Raw genomic sequence first — 26,757 nt, 5'->3', positions numbered from 1 at the left:
ACAGTTTTAGCCATCAAAAATAAAAGCCTAGCCAAAGATTACTGAAACTATAGATAGCAAGACCACAGCTCCTGAAGACATATTACATGGACAAGATACAACTAACTATCTGTGCAAATTCAGAGAATACCATGAGTTATCCCAGGGATTTAAAAGTGCTATAAATATCAAGACAGTATTTAGATTACAGCTTCAACAGAGTCCCCAGCAACATTAATTCCCAGAGTTGTTATCCCAGTTACCATATAATTACAGATTAAGTGCACAAAGTACAAAATATAGAGTTACTTAATGAGTCTTTCAAGTGAGACTATGCAAGTGATCCCAGTGATAGTTTAAACAAATTCTTTACACGCAATTTCACATTAGACACCAAGCCCAAACTTCTTTCATTCAAATTCCTCTTTTTACATTTGAACAGCAACATGAGTAGATATAAAGCTAAACTGAAAGAACGATTAGTGAAACAGCCCCATCTGAATTTGTCTCTTTTGAGAGTTCAAATGGTCTAAACAACATATGTAGTGGTTCAGAGTAACTGTTTTATTGCTGTTTTTCCCTATTCTTACTAATACTTGTTACATCCATGCCTTTCAGCTTTTATGAGTTAGATTGAAAGGCCTCCAAGTTAAACGTTTCTTCTCAATAAATGTTTGGGTACCGACTTGAACAGTGGATTTTAGCTTGATTTGAATTGTGGCTTCTGGACATTATTGCAATATTAAATAACTACATAATAATTACTGGAAGTGATAATTGCCTGAAAGATATAACAGAGATTAAGTAATAATTTCTATAAAAAGTGTGTATCGAAGTTTTGTCATTTATTTTGGACACCCCATAATTTAAATTTGCCCGTGATCTATTCAGGGTGCCTTAGTGTAACAGATTCTGATTGATCTGATTCACAAATGGCTTGTACCACATTTATGCTGGTGAAGTCAACAAAAAACTGGTTCAATTCAGAGGCAGTTAAGGCTCAGAAATATATTGTTACAACTTCCTAAATGTGTAATACCTATCTCATATATTTAAAGAGAAGCTAAATGAATGATCTCTGCTCAGTTTAACATTGAAACAATACAAAATTTACATTAATTAAATACTGCATTATGCCATAGAAAGAGGCTTTCTTTATATTCGGTTCCAAGATTTTTCAAATAGTAAAATCAAATGTATTGTGTGACTAAGTTTTGGAGTACTATGCAAGTAGCGATAGAAAACCTTTTTAACACCACAACCTATTTTGTATATACTGTGTTCCAGAAATGGTTAGGAATGTTTTAGAGTTATTTTTAAACATTTTATTGTGACTTTTTGTTTGTATTTCTCTTCCTTGGTTACCATGGGTGAGCTCCTGAACTGTGACTTAGGAACACTTGGCACTGCGTTTCGCGAGGAGGAGAAAAGACAAAAAGGTGATGTTAAAGCACCTTTACTCTTCCCTGATTTGGACTGCTTTGCTCCTGGACAGTCTCCTTAACAGTGACTTTAAGCTATGCTGCAGCCTCTTAGCCTAAAGCCTGTTTTGACAGCTGATGCCTTCGCATAAATCTTGTGCTGGTCAAAACAAATGGAAAGGAATGAAAGCTGCGGCTATGCCATGTGAGGACATGGACTTCTGTGGATCATAGCCATCAATCCCTTGCTAACAAGCTCCTGCAGAGCCGTTTCTGGACACGCTAATGACAAAGAGTTAAACGTGAAGTTGTCAAAAAAAGCAACTTATGAATTTGCTTAAAATGAGCTATTTGCTCAGTGTTTTACCTTCGCACCCTTGCCATCTGTCCTCGGTAAGTTTCGTGGATCAAAAAAGGGTAACAATTAATGCTGCTGAGGATATTTGTGTCCTGATTCTAATCATACCTGAAATAGCTTTTCTATAGGAAATCAACTATGCTAGCTCTGTAGTAGCTCCATGTGACAGTTTTATGATAGTTAATATTGCTCTGCATCCTGTAGGAAAACCAGCATTCCTCTCTCTACATTGGTAGGAAAGAAGAATTTCTGTGGCAAGTTCATTTAAAATTTAACATGGTGTTTTTAAGCTAATGAACACCCATGAGAATGAACTCTATAGTAATGAGTTGGATAATAGGTGATGCATAACTAGACGTTGTAAATGTATCACAGATATCACTACAGAAATATTCTATATTGGCACATTTATGATAATGATACTTATCATGCTAAGCAATTAATAACTCCAGGTTTCTGTAACCGTAGGATGAATTGCATTTATTTTACATCCTGTGGCTTCCTTATCCCTATTCTGACCTTTAGTTGTTCTTGTGTGTGGCTAACATTGACAATCCAAGCCTCTTAGTTTTTAGCATATGTGCACAATAAGTAAAAATTTTATTTTGGGGGAAAATAATGACTTTTTTCAGAATATGTTAAAACAATTGTGGATTTTTTTTCATCATGTAAGATATTTTTAACTGCAATCAGGAGTCAGTTTGTTTTCCCCACCTCACTGCCTTACAAACTCTTCAAATCACTTTCTTCAGTTTTTTCCCTTTCTACTCTCCACCTGAAAAATACAAATGGCATAGTTCTAAGTGCTAAGAAATGTCCTCTTTTCAGTATTGTATTCCTTCTCCTTCAAGCAAACAAAATATAAAACATTGTCTTTGTTTGACTAGCATAACTGAAAACAATTACAGACTTTTTCATTTTTGTATGGGAAGAATGGTTTTAGAGCAGTTTTTTTGAATCTAAAATAAACATTTTTTTTCAGTTATATCAGTCCTGAGTTCTAAGGCATGATATTTGCAAACAATAAAACTAAAGTAACATTTTAAGTGTTTTAATTCACAGGTTTCATCTTCTACTTTCCTTCATCAAAAGGAAATTTTAATACAAGTCTTACCTGGCAGATATGACTAATATGCTACATCACTAACAAAAATACTGACTTTCCAGGCCACAAAGGTGAAAAAGTTGTGTGTTAACTCATTTCCATGCCTGCAAACAAGCAAAAGCTCTCAACAGAGAAAGTGGCTTTACCAAGTGCTTTGAGAAGAGCACTTTAGCCTAGAGCTGTAATTACTCTTTAATATGATCTCTATAAATAATATCTTTAAAATATCGTGCTTTGTTGAACAAAGGTTGAGAAAGTGCATAGATTGATTATCCACGCTATTAGCAAATAGTAGAGATTACATTTGAGCATCGTGACAGCAGCAACTCAACGTATTTTCATGACCGTTTTTCATAGTGTTGTAATTAGACAGTGTGCATTGAGATTAAACCCACAGCTTTGGTGAGAAGATGCCCCCTTGAATTTGCACAGAAAAACAAATTTAATTGAGGAAAAAAAAATAGACATATGTTATCATTGGCGAGACAAATCCATTTAAATCCTTATGCAGGTGTCACAGAAACCTTTCGATTCATGGAAAAACATTCAGTGTAAACTATAGCTGTTGCAATGAAGCCCTTAGGGCACTGCTTTCCAACCTTTTTATAGTTGTTTGTCTTTACCTGAAATTAAACTTTATTAAAATTAAAATTAAAATTAAAAGTTTATCTAACTTTTGTGTATTTTGAGAGGGCAGTTGTGATGCTGTCGCTATTTTGCTATAGTACAAGTGAGGCAAATTTCGTAGACAAGGTAATAATCTTTAATTAGAAGAACTGATAGAACTGGAGAAAACAAACAAGCTTGTGGACTTGACTGACATCCATTAATTAGATCTGACAAGTAGCAAAATCCAAACAAAATACAAGTTAGATGTGATTGTTCATAGTATAATAAAACATTTTACTCAATTAAACCATGGGAGAGAGAACAGTTGCTAACATGAATGTACAGGGATGAATCAGCAAGAAAATGGTAAGCTTTAGAGACAATGTCACTACTGAGTCCACAATTTGTTTATCCATTGTTAAGAATTTAGTTCCCAGGATCATTTTTTGAAAATGATTTGTAGGTCCCCTGTGAGGATCTGGACTGTGCAAGGGATGGAATTTATTTTTTATTTAAAAAATATTCTCGTATCATTTGCTGTGTTTTGTCTTTAATCAGTTATCTCTCTGAGTTCATTGTAACAAATAATGGTCAATTAGTTTCATACACATAATTCTCATGAGGGTATTTGATGTGCTTGATGTAATATAGCACGTTTTAAAAAGGGGATAAACAAGACCAATGGAAATTCTTTTGGGTACTGGCATCAATTATGTTAAATATGTTGGTATTCATGAGTTTTGCATTTGCTGTGCTGGCAAGATTTGGTTCTGATGGGTGCTTGTTAGTAGAGGGGAAATTTGCTTTGGATTAGGAGTTTAACAGTGGAAGTATTGTTTGAAAAGGGAGGTGGAAAAGGGCTCCAGGAAGAATTCTTCAAGGACGTTTGTTAGTAGGTGCTGTAATTATTTAACAATTTTCTATACACATACCGGCATCAAAACATATGTAATAGGCAGGAACATGCTGTCAGTTAGGGTTTCCTTTTTGCATTGTTAGGTTCATAGATGGTATTCTGTTGTCTAATTCAAAAGCATAGCCTGTGCCTTGCAGAGCATTTTTAAAAGACTTTTTTCTACTGTGTTTTGCATGGTGGCTGATTTTGTGAAGAGTGTGTTGATTTGTGGTTTCCTATACAGGGTAATTTGTACTGTCATTTTTTTCGTCAGCCATGTTATCTAGAAAGATGACGTTCATATGCTAGTACAGGACGAGTATTAAATACTGAATTTGCAGCAGAAATCTGTGGAGAAATTCAGGTGATAAAGATGTGTGTATTTTAGGGACAGATTAAGTTTGGTGGCACAGCTATCTCAAACACCTTCCCATTAGTAGTTCATGAACAAATTGGCATATTGGTATGAGGGAGACATTTTCATAGACGTTTTCTCCTGCTAACTCTGAAAAAAAAAATAGGAAATTTCCAGGATATGGTTGTGTTCTTTTCCATGACACATCTATACTTACTATATAGGTAATTTGCCTGCAGTTTGGCTGTGTATTTATGTTTCAATACAATTATTAATAAGTAGATTTCTGCATATATATATATGTATCATAAATCTGCTATAGCCTAAATCTGAAAAATGCTAGATGAGATATGTGTGTATATAAATCATGTACACCAATATGGCATATATATGCACAAATATTTAAGTGATAAGCATTTGCCCTTCTAATGTAAAACCGCTGTAGTATAAGGTTAATTATTCTTTAGTTTCAGGGCAAATAATTGTCAATAAAAATGTATGGGCATGAAAGGTATAGGAATCATAGAATCACAGAATGGCTCAGGTTGGAAGGGACCTTAAAGACCACCCAATTCCAACCCCCTGCCATGGGCAGGGACACCTCCCACCAGACCAGGTTGCCCAAAGCCCCATCCAGCCTGGCCTTGAGCACTTCCAGGGATGGGGCATCCACAGCTTCTCTGGGCAGCCTGTGCCAGTGCCTCACCACCCTCTGAGTGAAGAATTTCCTCCTAATACCTAACCTAAACCTACCCTCTTTTAGTCACACGTAACTTTGCAAAACATGAGTGATATCCCAGAAAGTTAGGTAATTTAACAGGCATGATACTTCCAGGGAGATTTAAAATATAAGGATCTACTTTTCCAAATACAGGGGCATTATTTTTCACGTGAATAAGCTTGTTGCCTTCAGTGTGACTGTTAACTTAAACAGAGGTGTGCACCACACTCTAGATTTGTGACCTAAGGGCTTGTTTACACTGAGTCAGAAAAGTACATTAAATCTACATACACTGAAACAACTTAATTTCATGTGATCCAGTTCCTGTGCACTCAAGCTGTTGAAATAACATAAAGCCTGTATACTTATTTGAAGCTCATGAAATGGGACACGTAATGTTTTGCTAACCTTCACATGGTGCCTTCCCACCCTTCCCAAGCTGTGAATACCTCATCAGAGTCAGGAAGGTAAGTTGTAACTAAAAACAGCTTTTCTGTTAACTTTCTGAGGTGGTCTTAGGTGTTTTTCCTGCAAAGCCAACAGCACTTTAGCAGCATGTAAATTGTTTAGGAAACACAGGGAAATTATGGGAATTTAGTAATGCTTAAATAAGAAGCACAAGCCCCTGTTAGCTACTGTGATTTTGAATAACCAAGCTTCACTGGAAACTTGAAGCTTTTCTTTAGGGAATAAAAGTGGAATTTAAAATGCCAGAACTACTGTTTTACATCTCTCTGGTCCCTCATACCAACATGGAAATCTATGCCTTCCCAGCTATATGCGACCACGCTTCCAGAGGTTAGTCTGCTTCTGTTCCATCGTGTACAGGAAACATCCTCATTGTCACTCACTATTCAATATTGAAAGCATTTCCATTTGATGGATTACAATCATCAGCATGATGCTACAAAAATTAGTAAGGACAGATGGGGTGTTTTAAAGATGAAAGACTGTTGGATGTATTAGTTTCAGAAAGCAAACAATCATCTGAGGCTTCTTACCACCCTTTCTGTCACAATACCTCCCCCCCAAAAAATATGCAAACCATTCTTTTCCTGTGAATTCTGTTTTCCCATAATGTTTGCATGAAGAAGGAAATCATCTGGAGTGCAGTGTTGCATTGTCTCCTATTTATGGGACTGCAATTAAAAGGGGAGTGTTTAACCACTACTGAATACTGAAGACCTTCCTCTCCTCTTGGAGCTGAATGAAGTAGTTTATCTACTGACCTTAAGAGAAGGACCGGCCTTTGAAAGATGAAGAATAGAGTGATAAACAGAGGTGCATTGATCTCGGGTGAAGGATGCTGCCTTGGGAAAAGGAAAGTAAGTCCAGGCAGACCGTGGTGGAATGAGTGGGATAAAAGGCCAGTTCTACCACATCCAAATATCATGCAGATGCCCCAGCAGTTGTTTTACTTTCTTATGTATGACGTAGATAAAAGGACTAGCAAATTCCAGTCATGCTGTCTGTATATGCAGGCTTCTGGAAAAGAAGAAAAAGCAGATGTTAGTTCTCTTGTAAAGGAGGGATCAGCACTCCGAACATTGTGGGAGTGATTCCTTAGGAAAGAAATGTAAGTAAAAAGTCAGTTAAGAAGGCTACAAGGTAGGGAGGAGCTGCTGACATTGAGAAGTAATTCTTAGGAAGTAAAACCTGTTAGTGGCTGCAGAGGAAATGGATGTGAACAGTTAGTATGTTTGATGTATGGCTGGGAAGAGATGAAGGAGATAAGTGAAAATAAATATCAAATGGAGCAAAAGGACATCCAGTGGTCTTCTTGAAGTCTTGGGAGAACAAAGGAGCAGTTGAAAAAGGAAATGAAAGGAGGTGAACTAATATTGTAGCACAGGGACTGTGAACGTACAGGCACTCTGCAAAATCATTCAGCAGCGTAAGCCAGGAAATGCAATTAAGGTGAACTCCACGCTAGGCAGAAAGCTGCCATGTCCACTTTCTGGCTGTAATGGCAGCAGTCATGCAACCCCTTCATCAAGTAGTCTGGCTCCCTTTTCAAGGTAGATTAATGTTTTCCTCTTATGACATTATTGAAGAGCAGAAGTGCTGGTCTGATGGAAAAGGAGGTAAAGATAAATAAAGGAGAGGGAGAAGGGAAAAGTCATTAAGTCTGTGTATGAGGAAGACCACAAAGGAGAGGGAGTTTACGAAATGAAGGAACAGAGAGAAGGGAAAAGTAAGGAGAGAACAGAAGAGATGGAGAGGTAATAACTAGCACATCACTCCAAAAAGAAAACCCCAGACCTATGCAAATATCCTACTCCACTTAATGAAATAAATGCATACATAAAATCAAGTCTTTGGACTTCTGGCAGAAGATTGAAATGAGATTTCAGTACTTCCCCATTTTTGGCCTGACATTGCTCTGTCAGAGCCTTGAGGTTGTTTACAGCCACTTGAGGATTAAAGGCTGAAAATGTATTAGAGACTTGTGAATAAAAGGCTGGGACCTAAGTCCAATAAAAGTATTTTGGCGTTTCATTCCGCTTGTTCTAGGGGAAGTAAAATTCCTAAATACTTCTTCTGATGTGGGCTGGATTTCTTATTCATAGAAGGGACAGTCGCAATGAAAGTCCTAGAAGTCTGCTAATTTATCCCACTTAATAATTCTCATCACAGCTGCAGGGAGAGCCAATTGTCCAGTGCCGTAGTGCAGCAAACACAACCTACCTAAGTTAATGATACTTTACTTAAAGATAAGTAAGATATACTCATATACTATTGCTTTCATAATCAAGTGCCCAGTTTAAAGAATTAAACTGGAATATATTTCAGTTGTTCTCTCATGCTTGAAATTAATTAGCCAGGTGTTAAGTATAATTTCTGTTTGCTGAAAGTGTAAAGCTGAGGCAATCAGATGAATCATTTGGCACACAATCTTATTTCTCTATGTAACTTGCAGCCTTGTAAGGGACTGAAGTACTAAACTGTAAATATATAGAGATACATGTATTTTTTTATGGTTTGCACACCTTTTGCATTTGGCATTACTTAACTACTGAATAATTAAAAAATGACTCAGTTCATGTGAGCTTTGCTGTCTTTTTTTTTTTTAATTAATTGGTTGTGTTTAAAGAAGTCTAAAAAAGAGTGGAAATATTCCTTTATGTTTGAAATTTTGGCAAACCCAGTTTGTTCATTTTTTATGGAACATTTTCATAAATATTGAAACTGACAGTGTTAAACCTTTTTTAAAGAGAAGTATCTTTTTGAAAGAGGCCGCTAATGCTACATACCATTGTAAAATCCATCGTCTATGCTTAGTCTGTGATATACTACTACTGCTTGCTGAACTTTGCTGATCAAAATATTAAAAGTTGACAAGTCACAGTGCAGTTATAAAACAACCTGAAACAGTCCATATTTGTTTTATATAAATTTCCATTTCCATTGGTAGAAATTTACGTCATATAAACCTAAATTAAAATGAATTCCTAGTGCTTTGGGGGAATAATACACAGAAATCCTTTCCTGTTTCCCTCCCTGACACTGGCATTTTTGCATAGATGTCAGATTTCAGTTACAAAAGAACAAAGTAAACACAGCAGTGAAAAAATTAGCTTGATTTAATCACACAAATATAGTCTGTCTGTCCCTTTCAATTTTCCTATAACATACCACCGTTATTTTTCATGTGGGACATACCACGGTAAAAAAAAAATAAAAAAAAAATCATTGTATCTGTGTATTTTATACAATACAGAAAACTGTCTTAAGTAAAAACATTGAGTTTCTAAGGCTCTGTGGCCGTGTGAATTCAATCTGCTGTTTATTTCCAGCATACATTATTATTTTACAGAAAGAGAAAGAGAAAGTTTTGCATGTGTCATGTGCTTATAGAAAACAGTTACTGCCTTGCAGCAGATTGATGGTGTAGGGAAAAGGAGCAAATGCAGAAGTTTAAAAACTACCATATCTGGTGAACATACTAGAACAAAGGTCAAAGATGAACTTTTATTGTATGTCCACATTTATTTCTCTAAAAAAATGTTCTCAAAAGAAGCTCTAAAAATGGCAGCCAGATCTCATTAAAAACAACCATCCCTCCAACTCAGATAACTTCATATGGAAAAGGTGACAGACTAGCCTACTCTCTGAACAAAGTAAAATCATCAGAAGATTCTCTTATTTCCAAAATTCCAGTTAAAAATGTTATCAGTTATGAAAAAGTTCACTATTATGCATATTACATTAGTGTTCATCCAGAAAACCCCAAACAATTATGACTTTACTATTGTTAGCTTAACTTTTCATAACAAATATGAGATTTTAAAAGTTTTATCTTACGTTTCCCAGAATTTAAGATTTTGTTTCAAAAAAGGTATGCTGGATTTTCTCATTTAAACCATGCTCTTGAGATTCTGAGAGAACCCATTAGTGCTGAGAATTTCCTGCTGACATAGATCTCAAATTAAATTAAAAAATTATAGTAATAAGCATCTATGCAATAAATAATATGAATCTCTAAACCCTATTACTAGTTGGCAAAAGGTAGACTCATTTAGGTCTGTTACTGAAAATGGATATTTAGATTTTAACAAGCTGATTTTCTTTAGGCTAGGATGGAGAAGGAATGTGCTTTTTTAGTGCAATGACGCTAAGGATAATGCAGTGCAAGTATAATTGCATTTGCTTAGAGTTCATTTGTGTGGTGCATTTTGACTGTAAAATGCCAGGTAGTCATTCAGAAGTTAGGGTGCTACATGATATGTTGAAAAGAGCCAGAAGCAATTCATTAATTCCATTCTATTTGTTTGTCTTGTTACCCAAGCCCCAGCACTATTTTCTCCAGTAAAAGATTTTTTTCTAGATGCATATAGCATTTGAACAACATTTTATCACCAATAATCATCAATAAGTCCTTCATGGTGGCTAAAATACAGGCTTGTGGCATGTATGTTAATGCAACTTAGGTAACGTGGCAAGAACAGGAATTCCTCTTTTGATCATCAGAAGAAAGAAAGCAGAATATACACTTAAATTTGTGTGTAATTGCAAGAAATCTGATTTCATAGGTTATTCATAAAAAAGTGTTTAGGACACAGGAAGGCAGGTTTAACATTACGATAAACAGGCAGAGTCCTGTTCCAAACCTTAAATCTATACAGCAGTCATTCCATGTATCACCTGTGACAAATATTGTAAGGAATAGCATTGTTACGCTGCAGCATTACCGCAGATTTAATTGAGACACTAGAATATTTTTCTCAATCATTCAGCTCCACTGAAATACTAAAAGTTCACTTGCAAATACATTTTAACATTTATTGGCTTGAGAAAAAATATCTATTAATGCTTTACTACTACGTTTAGACTTCGGTTCAGGAGGGATTGGAGCACGAAGGTAGATAGGTCACCATTATGTTTATTGCTCCTTTGTCTTTGTGCAGTGAGATTTTTTTTTGCATTTTTTTCCAAATCTGTTTTTCTGCTTTATTAACTGCTGCGTATTACTGTATAGTTTCCACCATTACCTATATCAGTGATGCTAGACTTGGCCTCCAGGAGCAAACAGCAGAGTTTTGCAAAGGTCTTAGAAGCTAAGCAAACGGCATGGATAAACACCCAGGATCACTGACCATGTTCTATCCGTGTCAGACATGGATACAGCTTTGTGCAACTACTCATACTGTAAATCAATCAAAACCTCAGATTAATTTTTAGTATGCTTAAAATTCCCCTTCATCCCAGTCCTGGGTCTTCTTTGATCTTTGAAACATCATTAATGTCACTGGTGTATTTTGTTGGTTTTGAGGAGAAAAAGACCTTAAGGGAAGTGTGTGCTAGAAGTGAGCAATAAATAAGCAAACAACCAATCATATAAGCAGAACAGTCTGCACATAAGTAAAATGGGCTGAACTGAAGTAGCTAATGAAACTCCTGAGCACGTTGATGTTTTGTTTTCCTAAAATACTCAAGAGTATGCGATTTTTCCATAATCAAACCGGTAAACACATATTTTTAGTGCTCTGCCTCCTACCTGTTGTTTGCCACCTTCAGTTATTAAACATTCTCATTGTAGGAATTTATTGAAATAATTCTTTTCTGTATATCCATGTGCTAGAGAATTTCAGAAACATATTTTAACTTCTTTTAATCCAATAGATATGAATAACAGCATTCCCACTGAACTTTGGTTCTGGCACGTGTTCTAAAAATCTTCCATTTTTAAATGACTTATATATTTAAAATAACTAAGGCTTTTCTCCCCATTTTTCATGTGTAATTTTCCAAGCAGAGAGAATTTAACAAGTGGACTGAAAACAAACAAACAAAAAAGTCTGGCAGTAAGGCATGTTTAGTCCAGAACACAATACAGAATTGTCAGACAAATATGCAGGGTAATTTAAGATTCAGTGCTAATACCATTTATAACAATGGTTTGGAAAAGAAGAAAAGAAATTTTGTGCCAACAGTTTATCCAGTCATGCAGAATCAAAGTCTCCCCATGCAAATAGTTCTATAACGAGCATAATGAGGCAAGACTTTAAAGGTATATATGCTTTATCAGAAAAGCTGGCATCAGAAATCTTGGCTACAGTAGCAGGATCTGCATACTTTATTCTCTGCCGACTCACACTTTTCAAAGCTAAAACTCCCTGTGAAAAGAAGGGGGAGCTTTTCCAACCCCCAGCACAGGCAGGGTTTATACAAAAGGCGTTGCAACAGCCAGGGCAGCCTCTCGGTTCTGGGCCTAGGGGCAGACGTGAGTGTCGCCGGGGTGTTGCAGCACCCAAGGCCTCCACCATCACAGGGCCGGGACCACCAGGCCCATCTTCTGCCCACTCCCAGCACAGGCCGCAAGGTTTCACCCCAACCCTGACCAAGGCCTGGGCAGCAGCACGGCAGACCAGGGACACCTGCCCCTGTCCTTAGCCAGCAGGCAGGGACTGGCATGAAGCAGCCCGAGGGCAGTGCTGGTGCTTGACAGCCCCTCCGCCAGAGCCCTGTCCTGCGAGGTACAGAGCCATGTGCTGAGGTAGGATAATCCGCAAATCTGTCAAATCTTTTCTGGGAGAAAGTGCATTTCGAAGGTGGTCTAGATGTTGTATATTCCTGATTTTGACCTACAGAGAATTTCATGTAGACAAATTATAAACACCAGGGAAAAAATAATGGAATAATACACTCTAAGTGTGAGATCAAGCAACTAAAAATGGATTTTGAAATCCAAGGGAAAGTGGAAGTTCCTTACACTGGAAAGATGTTAACACTGGGAGACGGCCACTAATCATCAGTACAGCTCTGTGTTCCCTCATCCTCATTGCCTGAGTTTTGCTTTAAATGCAAGTCATGCTAATAAGCTAAATGATCCAGCAATGCAGTACAGAGCTGAGGTAGGACAGATTATTCTCACTACTTAATTTTACTGGATAGCATGGATGTTCTTCAGTGTGACAAATACTGATGGGGGTGCAGATCCAGTCCGACAAACATGTTGAAGACATTTTTTCTACAGCTCATATTCTTAACATGCAAGTTTCAAGCAAACCCATTGCGATTAGGTCATTTTTTTCTCCCCTCTCTCCTCAGGGCTGTGCTATGCAATCCTGGCAGCTTCTGGACACAGCCGCTGATGTACTCAAAAACTGGTGTCTAGAGCTGAGACGAGGCACTCTGAGACCACGTCAGGCCCACAGGGGCTTTTAAGGAGACACTAGAGGGACACATGGACAAAGCTGCTGTCATGGCACGTACTGGATTTAAATCTGACATGACCAAACCTCTCGTAGTCCCCACCTCATGCTGAGCACACATCCAGGCACACCGATAGGGGACGATTACTTTTGGTCCCACCAAGGGTATGGAAGTAGCCATGGCAGGATGTGTCCCCACCTTCAGGCCAGGCAACCAGAAAAGCACGCTGTCATATGAAGTTACAGGTACCCACACACCATGTTCTGGGGCCGCAAGGGGAACAATGTGGGGATTTGTTAGCCCTGGCAGCTCTGTCTGTATGGGAAGGAAGGAGCCACCCACTCAAAGACAAACATGCACTGTGACCAGCCAGAACCTGGTCTTTGAGGGGCCACTCTGTTGCTCCATCCTCAGCAGACCCAAAAAAATATAGAAGATGCAGGTATATGTGAGAATATTGTACAGAAGAAAGAAATGGGTCTCTTGGGAATGGTGGTGACAGGAAGGAGTAGGGGGACCACCTCTACTGTAAGAGAATCTAGTGAAAGCTTGTGGCTGTTTTTCTGTGGGAGATCAGCTAAAGACTGTTGGGTTCTGGTCTTCTTTGCCAAAGATATATTTTAAGCATAGCGTTTGTCTGTGACCTTTTCTTTCCCCAAGACAATTCATTATTTTGGCTCGCCTTCATCAAGTACTGCTTGTGTGTAAAGCAATCCTTCACATAGACAGGTCGTAAACGTCAGGGAAGTTTATAATAGAAATCCTGAGACTAGCATCAGTGCCCAATGCCAGCAACTGCTCTGCAGCGCTGCCTGCACCCAGCCCTTTGTAAGAAACCCATCTGAGTAAAACCATTGCTTAAGGAAAATACACCTGTTCTGGCTCTCAGCGGTGTCTAGAACAAAAACAGAGCTGTTGATCAGGACAAACTGCTGTTGCTGATGCCATTAAGCAGAAGAATTCACGAGGGCAGGAGTGTGTGTTTAAGTACCAGGACACCTGCTCCTTCACGGAACAAGTTATTCTAATTATGAAAGTATTCATAATGTCACGGAAGCTATTAAAAATAAAAGACGAGTCAGTAGTATGACCTTCAGCCTCACAAATGACACATGGCTGTATCTGTACAAACAAGGTGGCATTTCCAGAGGTGTTTTTACATTTTGCCGTCAGAGGTGTTTTGTTGGTTTTTTTTGAATAAATGTATGTGCAGAATGAAATCCAAATGTTTTACAGTTCCAGGCAATTCAGTGTAATTTAGTTGGAGGGGAGGGGGCTGATGTTACTAAAATCTCTCTCAATCTTGTTCTCAGAGTGAAAGGATAATCTTGTTAATTCACTGACCTAGGGTTCAGCAGCTCTGAACTCTGCATCCCCGTCTGCCACAGACTAAATCCCTCCAGCTTTGGGTCCTACCTAATCTGGGGCAGGGAACCTCCCTTATTCGGTATTTGTAGTGCAGCAGCACTCCCTACGCCATTGTAATACAAATAATAGATACTGTAGCGTAAGAGGAACCTGTCAAAGTCGTTGAACTCTCCTTGGTCTTGTGCCAACACCTGACGAAACCCTGCAGGAAACGTAGCTGACAGAAGCCGCTTGGTTACCCAGCGCAGCGTCAGGCTGCAGCAGCAAGCCCAGTCCAAGCATCGCTTCTGCTGGTGGTGCTGCCTGGTGGCCTCTGCGGTGTGACCAGCAGAGTGTGGCTGGCCTCGGGGGACAGAAATAGTAGTACCTTTGGTCCGAGGAACGTGATGAACGAGTCCTCCAGAGTTGCTGGCTGATAGCAACATTGCTGTGCTGCTCCCCTCCTCCCTTCCGAAGGCCACGGGCAAACCACAAACTGCATACACCTAGCAGGGAAACGAGAAGAGATAAATCAAACAAAAAGGCAGTTCAGCTTGATAAACCGGATATGTTTCCACACTTGCAGGCTCGTGACATCTAAACATTATGGTAATAGCTTACTGGCAGAACTGCAAAAATAGGATCACACACTCTTTCTTTGGCCATTCAAAACTATCCAGCCTGGCACAGCCCTTGCATGGACTTTGGCATGCCACCTGCCTTCCAAAAGCCTTTAATGATGCAGTTCATTGCTCAGGGGTAGGTAAGGGCACAACACGGCTGTGTTTTGCTGTTTTCTTCCCTGTAAAGCAGCTACAGGCCTATGAGAAAGAAATATTTTGCCAGTTCAGCATGCCAATAAGAACAGGTGGTTGCACAGCTTCCTCTAAAAGGTACAAAATGCCATGCATCCAAGGAGGCAAGAAGGGAAGAAAAAGGATTCTGTGAGAATGAACTCATGGACAGAAGCAGCTCAGGTTTTGTCAACAGCACACAACAGCTCCAGGGCCTCATTACTGGAGGTACAAATGAATGCAAATACAAACAGGGGAATCACGTTTCACTGGGGTACCAGCTGCAGTGTGGGCAGAGCAGGATCTCACTCATTTGTGATCGGTCTAGATAGCATTTATTGGTGTGTGTCTGTGAAGGGAACTTACACATGAGTGCCAGTGTAAGGAAATTGTTCTCTGAAGTGCTGAACTCAGCGTCACGTGCTAAGAAGAGGTCTTACCTTCTCCCATCCCCCTGGCCCATAAGCTTTTCCACCTCACTAAAGCACATCTTTGTTTGCTTTTCATGCTCTTCTCTCTCCACTCCATCCTGTGTTACCACCACTTTCCATCAGCCTCCCCTACTTCTAAGTAAGAGTTCTGCTTTTGAACACAAAGACTTAGAGTCGAGTCTGTCAAATTAACAAATACTCTGCACAAAAGTTTCAGGTGTCAGTCAAACCAGACCAGTCATCCATTTCTCCAACCCAACTGTATGCAAGCTTGTTTTGTTAGACACTGTGTCTCCAGACTGTAATTGTTTTCCTTCTCCATAGAAGACAACTGAAGAATAGCAGAATATATTATTTATATTTATTATATAGCCTTATATATTATACTCATATTTATATATTATTATATAGTCAGAAAAGCTTTTCTTTCAGATTTCATTTTCAGATCATTTTTGTTTTCTGTGTAACCCAATTAAGGTAAACATCCTTAACTCTGCTATTTCTTTATGTAGATATTTTTAAGTATGCTATCCCTGGTTTACCCGAGACACTGGGTCCGAAAGCTCTGCTAAATTTCTCTGTGAGGGAAAATTGGATGACAGCCATCTGTGAGGATGTAAAATAACATCATGCGCTCTCATTTACCCTGCTTGTTTTCCAACTGCAGAGAGCTTTCTGAGTTTTTGGGAGATGGAGCATCAGGATCTGCAGCTGGCCTGCTCGGATGCAGAGTAGACTTTTGTCTTTGCAGTTGTGGAGATTTATAAAGAATCAGTTTTCCCATGTTTTGTTTCCCAGGAAAAAAGGAAAAAGAAACAACTCTGTAAAGCATTATGGCCAAAACAACCAAGGGAGAAACCTCCTCTGCTGTAGCTGAACTCCTACAGAGCTGGAGCGTTTGTCAGACAGACATGCCCTGCCTGACAAAGCAGTCTGCAGCTAATGTGCAACCACACAGAAAGCACAGGAGTAGCCTCTAACTCTGTGTGTAAGGGATTTAGCAAAATAACAAGAAGCCAAACGAGGACAAGAGGATGGCACAAGATGTCTTAGCCTAATACTGTTGCCTCCATGTACACAGGCTATCAAACTTTGATGCTCAATAACATGGTTTGTTTCACTGAGAGGAAGGAGCCAAGGAAAGCAGGCTGGCTCTATAGCATAACATCCTGCAAACAAGAGTGTGTCTTTCCCTTTCCCATACAGGGACTAGCTGTGGTTAGTAACTATGTAACTTGTCAGTAAAATAGGAAGAGCCCTGCATGAAGGCTTTTATCCACAATTCTTCCTCCTTCTCCTGTCCCCACATTTGCTAGACAGCCCAAGGTTCCTGTTTTTTCTCACGACCCATCACTTGAGCTTTATCCCTTGCTAGTATGCTAAGGATTTTGCTGGGCAGAGGACATCATAACTCACAGTCTTGACATAATTCTTAGCTTGGAAAAGTCCTCTGAATTTAAATCAATCTTTTTTCTTTTTTTTTTTTATTCCTGAAATTAGGAAAGATAAAACACACCCATACATTAACTACAATTAATTTTAGATATGTAGAGTTACAAAAGTGATGCTGTGTCATTAAAGTAAAGCCAAGACTAAAAGGAAATAAATATAATGAATGCAAATATTTAAGGTCCTACATTCTGACATAAGTGCCTGATTTTAAAAGCTGATGACCATCCAGTTCCTCCTTAAATTCTCATACACCCTTTTTCTTTTTTTTCTTTTTTTTTTCTGTTGTTTTTTTTTTTTTTTTTATCTGTGATTCATCTATTGTTCTTATTTACTTCTTTTGAATAAACAGGATAGATATCATCTTACTGTGCATAGCAGACTTGCTTAAGAGTGAAATTTAATATCAATTGCACAACTGAATAAGCTTAATTTAGATCAAACAAAAAGAAATGTAATAAGTAGCAAATAACTTTCTTTTAAAAGTGTACCAGTGCTAATCACAGGGAAAAAAAATATTTCTAGATGTTAATATTTCTAGAAAAATGGAAAAGGAATCAGTGTTGCAGAATCCTTGTGATCCTTATTTCATTATGATACCGTATTTTTAACACACCCTATAAAGGTACTTGTTTGCAAAGCCAAAACTTTTTGCTCACATTGTTGGTGTGCTCTTGTTGGAGCTTGTTTTGAGCTCTGAAGCTCACCCAGGCAGAAAGTAGAATACCTTATGATTTTCTCTTGCTTATGACTAAAATCAGATCAGAAGTTCCATTGCAGTGCACAGAAACGTCAGGGAGAGCTCTGGTTCTGCCTGGCACATGAATAATGAGTCTCCACAATCTGAAGTCATGTCAGTTTCATAAAGAAAACATAAACAATTTGTATTTACAATATGTGGGGGGAAAAAAAAACACATCTGCACACTAAAAGCTTAAATACCTAGGAATTTGCTGCAGCTGATGGTGGCTGAAATAAGTTTAACACTGACAGTAGGTCAATGACAGAACAGTCCAGATACAGTCTGTTTACAATTTCAGACACGCTTGAAGCACTAGTGGGAATTTCTTTTTTGAAATTTGCCTAGCAGACAAGGCCCAAGCGTCAGGAAGTGGCAGAGCTGTTGTTCTCAGCCCAAGAGGCTGCAGAAAAAAAAAATAGTTGCTGAGTCAGACAGAATTTCCCCTGAGGACTCTGGCTGCAGCCCAGCCTTTAGAAGACCTGCCAGCTCACCTAAGGGTAAAATCAAAGCTTTAGAAAAGCCTGTACAGCTCACAAAGAGATAATCTCTTTATTTTATTTTTTTTTATATATATATATATATATAAAGTTAGTAGCCACATTTCTTCTGTGGCAAAGAAATATCTCGAGTCTTGTAAAATCCATAAGTGCAGTTTGTATAATGTCTTCCCAACCTCAGCCACCGCTGGCATAGCCAAGAGCTCCGAGCTGCTGAATGCTGCTGTACCTGCTCCTGTTACCATGGAAATGGACATTGGCAAAAGTAGGATAAGAGCTTTAAAGTAATTACCAATATAATTAGCATTTTAACCTCTTAGGAGATTAGCTCCCCCCAAACCCCCCCAGCTAGTGAATCTGTTCAATTCGGACTCATCAGTATAGCGATTAGTGTCTGGAGGGAAGTCAGCGGAGATGATCAATGTTGGAATGACACAAGAAAGGGGAGCATTGTTGGAGCTGTGAAACAGCGGATTCTTGTGGCCTTCTTTGCTTATTACTAATAAGAAACTCTTCTCTTTTGCTGTGAGTCACTGTTCCAGTTTCACCCTTAATTAATTCAGAGTCGAAAGAAAGGGCACTAACGTGAAGAGAAGCTCCCAGTGATGGCTCAATAAAGTTTGCAGAAGGAACTGAAGAGGGGGAAGGGAGAGGAGTCATTATGGCAACAAGTCTCAGGACACTCGAGAGGAAGAAACCTGAAAAGACACGCTGCACAGCGGCCACGCTCTTACATCTTAAGTGCCAGCGTTTTCCTTATGATGCTGCAATTGTCTCAACGAAATGCATCAAGCAATGAAATGCTCGCCCGAGCAGCGCTGCCCGGCCATCACGCTCACCAGGAACCTCTCACCCAAGCAGGAAGTGCACCCGTTCGCGTGCTGTGATCTGCACCAGCTTCTACAGCTTTTCAACAGCCAACAAAGGTCTCTCACGTTTCCCAGCAACATCTCCTTTACCGACAGAGAAGTTAGAAGGGAATTTTAATTTCTGATACATAATTTCACGCTTTGCTAGAAACACAATAGCCTGCGTGTCTTCAGGTTGGATGCAAAACTCACCTTCAGAGGCCAGTGAAGTGATTGCATAATTATCCCTGCTTCCAACAGCGTTAACATTTGGCCGGATACAACCTGACAGGTTTTTGCTATGGTTGGTTAGCAGAAAGAAGATGCACTTTTGGAAGAAACTGATGAATTTTCTGAAGAAATCTGGGGGAAGATAGCGTCCACAATTTTGTAACAGTGTTCTTGGTTTACTAGTGGATTTTAACAGTCTAAACACATATCAAAACATAATAAAAATGATATTAATTTCTTCTGTTCATCTCTTATTATTCTTTCAGGGCCTCATGAGACTGTGAGCTGCAAATAGGCAGGGCTGGGCTGCAGAGCTGATCTCCAGTGAGCCCCATCTGAAGCAATGCTGTGTCCTTGGGGACGTCCTCTGTGTAAGTGAAAGGTCCTATGCACCAGAGCATCAGTCCCTGCCTGTTCCCTCTGGATCCTCTCCTTCCTTCAGTGCTCTCACACAGCCTGACCACTGCACAGCAGAGCAAATAAGGCTCCTTTGTGCCTCCCACCCCCCATCAAAACGTAGCAAGATTCAACAGCACTAGGTGCTCTTTCACTCTGTTACCTAACTGTTGTTTTTCACTTCAAGCTGCGTTGTTGCACAGCTGTTTCTCATGTACCTGGATTTTCAGGACCCTTTAAGATGACAAGTAATGTTCTGGGAGAGGTAGAAAGTTGCTTCTGTTGCTTGTTCATTGCAGGAATTTCTCTTAGAGATGCTGGAATCCAAAGGGTTCATTTTACTCATAGTTTTTGTTATTCTTTGTAGAAACACTGTTGGAAGATTATATCATCCAGATGCATTTGTCATAGTCTGTCTCCCTGTCTACTGCTCTTAAGTGCTTGCAAATGAACGTGAGGGTTAGGCTAAGTTCTCCCATTAAAAGCAAAACATTGCAGTGGGTGGAATACTTCCCTGCTTTCACAACGATGACATAGACGTAACTGGCTGGGCAGCTTCATTCCAGTAGAGAGCCCTTGAGACACATGCACACTTGAGACACACACAATTTTTCCTAGCTCATTTCAGAGAAGGCCAAGGGTTTTCTCCCACAAAGGTAGGTAGGGGCAAGCATGGTGGAGACCATCCAAGCAGGGTGCTGAAGGGAATGGTCATACCACCCGACTCCAGCAGTAGGTAATGTAGCTGAGGACTGTGCTTTTCTCTTGCGCTTGGTTTGGATAATTTCCAAAATGATGCTATCTGCTCCAAATGTGCTGAGAAGCTTCCAAGATTCCTGGGCTCTGTAGCTGCTACCCTGAGCCCTCCTGAATAGCTCTCATTCCCCAGGAAAAAAAGATGGCCAAAGCTCCCAGCAACGGCTTTACTTCCTTCTAAGCTGACTGCCAAATTTCTTCACTAGCTGGTTTAAAAAAGTTAAACACATGCAAAAAACAAATATACACACACACAAAAAAAACCACTGATGTTTGCGTCAACCGTGTAACTGTCTTAAGCATAAGAGGGTCACAGCTGATACAGCCATGGTGCGTTTTGTAGGCCAGCAGAGCTGCACCAGACTGAGTTCCAAGGCAAGCACTCAAAGAGTTAGGAGGTGTTATAATTAAGGTACATAAGGTTAGGAGGTGCATAATTACGTTAAACCATAATTACACCCACTGGTGTATGTCCTTGACGATATAGTCTTCAATTACATGACCACCTCCTTTCTTCTTTTCCCTATGGGATCTTCGCCTGTGTCAGGACTGTCCCCCTGGCACAGTGCTGCAGCATTGCCCAAGTGGCCATGAAACATCCTGCTGAGGACACTGGAAAATGCAGCAGCATACTCTGTCCAGGACAATAAGCCTCTGTGTGAAGTTAGACTCGAGACAGAGGTGTCTGAGGTATGAGAAGTCAGAGTTCCCCAACTCAAACTATTCTCATGCAGATTTGCAAACAATTACAGATCTGTATGTCTGGCTTGTGTATTAAAGCCTATATTTATAAATCTCTGCTGATATGCAGCATCTTTATGAGCTGCTTTCTTAACTATATGATAAGAAGCAACTTACCAGGACTGAACCTTTTCACACAAAAAGGCCTTACCCAGCTTCTACTTCTGTGGTAAAATTCTCATTGACTAACATGGGAGCAGGATCATGCCTCTGGTACCCCTTTCTGTGCCCTCCTCCTCCATCTTCCACCCACCCCAGCTCCAACAAAGCATTGTTCAGTTCAGCCAAGCCTACAAGAAACGCTCTTCAAGGGTTGTTTCTCAATTCATATCACAAATACATGCATATAGCATGACAGAATGAAAGGCTGTTGCTTATGCTAAAAAAGTGAGCTGTTTTTTCAGACCTTCCTGGTAAATCTTCATGTGCATACTGAAGAGCTGAACGGAACACTCATCTTTTACACTCACATGTCAGCACCATGAAGAAATATTTACATTGTGAGCAGCAAATAGCAACCCTTCCTAATTGGTGCTTATTAACATCTCCATACTTTTGAAGCATTGTAAAATCATAGTTTCAGTGATACTTTTGAAATAACTAATGCAATAGCAATACATAAATTTAGCTATTAATAATCATAGGCTGTCTGAAATGAGCGTAAATAATCTATATGATAATTACACTGGTGGTACTAAAGTGCAGTCCCAAATGACAAGCTAACCTAAGTCTGATTTTTAAAAAGATACCATTAAAATATATATCTCTTTATCATGTAAAACTAGATGACTAAATCATGAAGTTTGGTCTATAATGTAAGTGTACTTGAAAATTCAAGATTTAATATCTGAGCGAAGCATATGAAGACCTTGTTTTGGTTTACTTAGCTGTACAACTTTCTAGCTTCTGCAATCAGAAGAAACGAAAAATAAATTTAAAATATGCATGTCTAACAGACAAATGCACTGTATGCAAAAGTGCTATAGACTTACTAAGGGAGTCCAAAGAAGAAGAGACCACAGGTTTCAGGATTAATTTATTTATAACTTGCTGTGACCAGCCTGGGAAACCACTCCATCCAATATCTCAGTGAGGGTACTTGCCTCCCTGCAGCATGCCACTTGGCATTCTTGTTCAGCACCACGAGCTCCACCAAAAAAATCTTAGCAAGACTTTTGGCAGCAGGAATGGAACTACTTTTGCCTTCCTTTAATCACACTGGACAACCCAGGTCTGTTATGACTCAGTGTCCCTGGAACAACTGGAGAAGGTTATCTGATATATCATATTACACCAGGATAAATAAAATTAAAGATCTTATATATCTGGAAACAAAACAAGCCTTCCAATAAAGTTGTCTCCACCTCCACCCTTCCAAAGCAATAAACATTTTTAACCTTATCCTCTTATACATCCTGCTTATAAACACACACAAACTTAACTTTTCACACTAATATCTGATTTACTCTAGTTCATAGTCCTGCTGATATCATTTCATGTTTCCACTTTCAAAAGTTAAACATCATGGTATCAGATTTTATTACCAATGAAGGATTAACTCTGAAGTTAAAGATTATAATCACCTTCCTGTTTACTCCTATAATTACTACACAGTCAAGTGTCATTCTACTTTTAGTTTCAACACGTCTTGCAATGAAGTACGCACTGTTGTCATTTGGTAAGCTGCTTTCCTGCCCATGGCATTACTCCTTTCTTAGTCGGAGACATCTGTATCTGCATCCGTCAGCCCGACATCCTTCTACCCAGGTCTGCAAGTGTTATGTGTAGAGGAGAAGCCACAAGGATACCTAGCACATTTTTGTTGCAGCAGCAGCAGCCCTGTCAATAGTTGTTCTCACCAAGAGTTGCCAGCTCTGCCTTCGTCGTGTTATGTTGTGGGTTTGCTTCTGGGAGACAGTTGTTACCTCGATCAATCTGTAAGCATACAATTGTTCAAAATAATTGCCTTGGCAGCTTCCCTAACTGAGAAAGGGTATCTGTATGTCTTTCAAGTTTATGTTTTACAGCACTTCACACAGTGTGAGATTTCAGGTGTAATTGAGAAACCAGAGGTAGTCCTAATATGCATCAATTAGATAATGTGACGGACAAGGTAAATGTGGCCATTATATGAAAACACTATATTTTCTCTTTTTAAAGTTAACCACTGAGTTACCTTAGAAGACATTTAAATATTTGATGATCCTCACAGTTCATTTATCCTGCTAACCCAAGCTGACTAGACAGCTCATGTAACATAGCTCCACTGACTTGTAGCAGAGCTATGTCAATGAATCTCAGCTGATGATTAATTCCATACAATAGTCATCTGAAAACATATCTTATGCATATCACAGTAAAATTAATCTCTAAATTTGAATGTTCTATTAAACCTCCACTTTTTATGGAAAGGGATATTTCTGTAAGCATTGCAGTAGTAATATAATTTATTAAAAAGTAATAATTTTCTTCAGTAAGATTTCAGTTAGATGTCTGAGGGAATTTTTCAGCAGGTCTTACCATTGACCAAAATCTAAATGATACAAAACTATCTAATGAAATAGATGTTGTAAAAAAAAAAAATCTGTTTAAATTCAGAGCTTTGACATTAAAATATTTAAATATTTATATATCTATGTATAAATATTTATATTGTATATTATAATATTTATTATAAATATTGGTATAAATATTTATACCAAGAAACTCTTTTTCCACCTACTTTTATAAATTATAATCTTACCCTTACAAGTTACTCTCCTCATGCGGTACATTACAGGTTGGGCCTGCAGACCTGCCTGCAATTTAGGTTGCCCAGCACTTCCTATTATAATAGCCTGCTTTCAATTGCTTTTAAATTTGTCAAACTATAACTGTTTGAGCTGAAAGTTTCCATGCTGAATCTACTCCTTGGTCTGCTTTGTTGAGGAAAACTTCAGCTGAATAATTTTTTTGTGTTTAAAGTATATAATACCTTATCCTTGATTTTGTATTTCAATAATTAAAAACATTTGGCACCCATGCTTAAGAGCAAAAATTCGAAATTTGGCAGATACTTTTGTTTTCAAATGTCTTTTTGTTTTCAAATGTCCTTTTTTTTATTCTCATGAAAATACACTTACATTCACCTGGACTATATACCTATAGGAACATGCAGTTCAGTAAAACTTGCTGCAGGTATCTAGCTTAAGACCTCCGAAATCCCTTGAAAGGCTTGAATCTCCCACAGCTCCTACAGTAGACTCAACTGCAAATAAAGCCATTTTGTCCCAAGCAAGGGTGCCTTTGGGCCTCAGCCACAGGGCTGAAGTTGGGCAGACTATAACAACAGCTAGTAACCAGCTCAGGCTACAGCAAGATAAACCGGCAGGACTGTAGAAGCGCAGTTTGTCCCTCGTCTGCTCTCAGCAACCCACTTCCTGGCAAGAGATAAGGCGGTGGGAGGGAGGGGGCCCCCCGATTCTAGCACAGGGGGAACAGACTGTGAGGGGACTGACTGAACAATTTTTTCTAGACCTTAAATCTAAGACACAAACAGTAGATTGTAAGCTACAGTAAATTGTTGCACATAAATCAGTGTTGTAGAAAAAAAAATAATCCAGATAGTATCTTGTTATTTCCTTTATGTTCTCAATGGACTGTGCATGTATAATTAAAAACAAAATGTACTTTGTGCCCTGTGCTTCCTAGTGTAACTTAATCATCGTGTCCTTGTGAAATGTATTTGAACCAGATATTATTTTCTTCCCTGCCAGGGACAATTTTTTTCTCCAAAACTGATGTTCTGTTCTTTCACAGGCAACTGCAACAGCACCAGCACCAAATATCCGTGAAGGTAATAGCATTAGCTTCCGTATTGTTCAGCATAAAGCACCCCAACTCTTATAACCTAAGCTCATCAGTCTCTTTGTTATTAGAAAATTCAGTGCCAAAAGCAATGAATTACAAGGCTTACAAATCAAGGCTCTTTTAATCAGCAAAGCATTTTCACAAGCTCTCTCAAAGTAAAGGTGGACTTGAAAACTTGTTGGGTTGTGTGTTCAATCAAGCAGAGAGTGTGCAAAAATAATTATTTTCACAGCAATTCATTCTGGGCCTCTTTGGTCACCAAAACTCTATTAGTCAACCCCAAAGAATCTAAAAATATTGCTACTTACCCCATATGAAAATTACTCTAGTATTTTATATGCCTGTATATTTAATAGATACTAAATGCTGACTCAATTTCATAATTTTGAATATACAATATCTGATGCATTTATATTAGTGACTTGTGTCAAAGTTATAGCTTTACAGTTCTTTCAATGAAAAGAGGTTTTATCACCATGTTACAGATTTCTCCCTACTCATATTCTTATCTCCTGCACCCATACAAAACATCTTCCACTTTCCTGGCTGAACATTATTCCTCTGTTTTTCCAAATTAAGTCATTTGCAGCACTTGAATAGGGTTTCCCTATAGAAAATGGAAATGTCATTATTCCCAGTAAGTATGGCATACGGAGGTAGGCATCCTTTGTTACTTTTTCAGATCTGACAGACTTGTTGTTTGATGCTCACCACAATACTTACCTTCTTTCTTACATATAAAAAAGGATATTGTTCTTCATTCTAGAAAATGCTTTAAGACAAAAAAAAAAGTTCAATAAGAGGAGGAAAAAAAATATAAAATTTCTCAGGCAAATTACCACAGCTTGATTTTCCAGCTTTCTAAACAACTTCTCTTGTTGAGCTCAATAGTTCCTCTTTCTTCGAAAATCAACTTTTCTTAAATAACTAACCTTGGGCTTTGTATTTTAACATGTAACAATGTAGCCATAAAATGCTGCTAATAAATACAACTTACACATACAGGAGTTATACTTCGTACTCGAGGTTAGAAAGTCACGAGGTTATTTAGATTTATTCCCTCCTTTTCTGTCCATGGAATGGACAAAGTACTTAAAAACACAAAATACATTTCAAGGTGGAAATAGCTGCAACATGGGTGAAGAAGCTTTGCACAGGCACAACTGTTAAACTACAAGGCACAGCCAGAACTAATGAAAAGGCATCAGGGAAACTTGTAACCTCTGTGCTCAACCTGGACTTGCAATTTAAGACGTTTCAGGTTCTCTAATGACAATAGGATTGAAAGTGAATACAAAAGTGTTACTTTAAACTACTCTCTATTCTGAAGGCTGTTTTACATGTATTAAAGACATATCAAAAGAATCATATATTATTCAAAGGTGTGCTGTTGCTTACACTGAGGTATCAGTTTGCAAGAGATGTACAGAAAGTTTTCAAACACAGAAAGAAACACATTACTGATAAAACTACATACAAAAAACCAAGTGTAATTATAAGTCATGAACAAAATGAATTTCCATCAGGACTTGCAAACTCAGTGTCATCCCTAGACAATGAGAGAGTTGAAAACCAGC

General features: G+C 38.7%; 2 long non-coding RNA genes across 3 annotated transcripts in view; one reads left to right on the top strand and one right to left on the bottom strand.

Annotated features, from left to right (window-relative positions):
• Positions 1–1,362: 1,362 nt before the first annotated feature.
• LOC308185950 overlaps positions 1,363–26,757 on the top strand; it is a 32,975-nt gene continuing 7,580 nt past the window's right edge. The window contains exons 1-2 of the long non-coding RNA XR_013943841.1: positions 1,363–1,793; positions 19,705–25,166. This is a non-coding gene — a long non-coding RNA (uncharacterized lncRNA). The remainder of the gene's footprint in view (positions 1,794–19,704; positions 25,167–26,757) is intronic.
• Positions 3,611–23,161, bottom strand: LOC308185951. 2 transcript variants are annotated; one of them, XR_013943842.1, is made up of 3 exons: positions 23,140–23,161; positions 14,835–14,952; positions 3,611–6,928 (listed from the first exon to the last, which is right to left on the bottom strand). It is a non-coding gene; the product is annotated as an uncharacterized lncRNA (long non-coding RNA). The 2 variants fall into 2 exon arrangements; XR_013943843.1 differs by lacking the exon at positions 23,140–23,161 and adding an exon at positions 15,068–15,982.

This window comes from Anser brachyrhynchus (genome assembly GCF_964034855.1).
Source record: "Anser brachyrhynchus genome assembly, chromosome: Z".
NCBI lineage: Eukaryota > Metazoa > Chordata > Aves > Anseriformes > Anatidae > Anser > Anser brachyrhynchus.
This window is presented reverse-complemented; position numbering and strand designations above follow the sequence as displayed.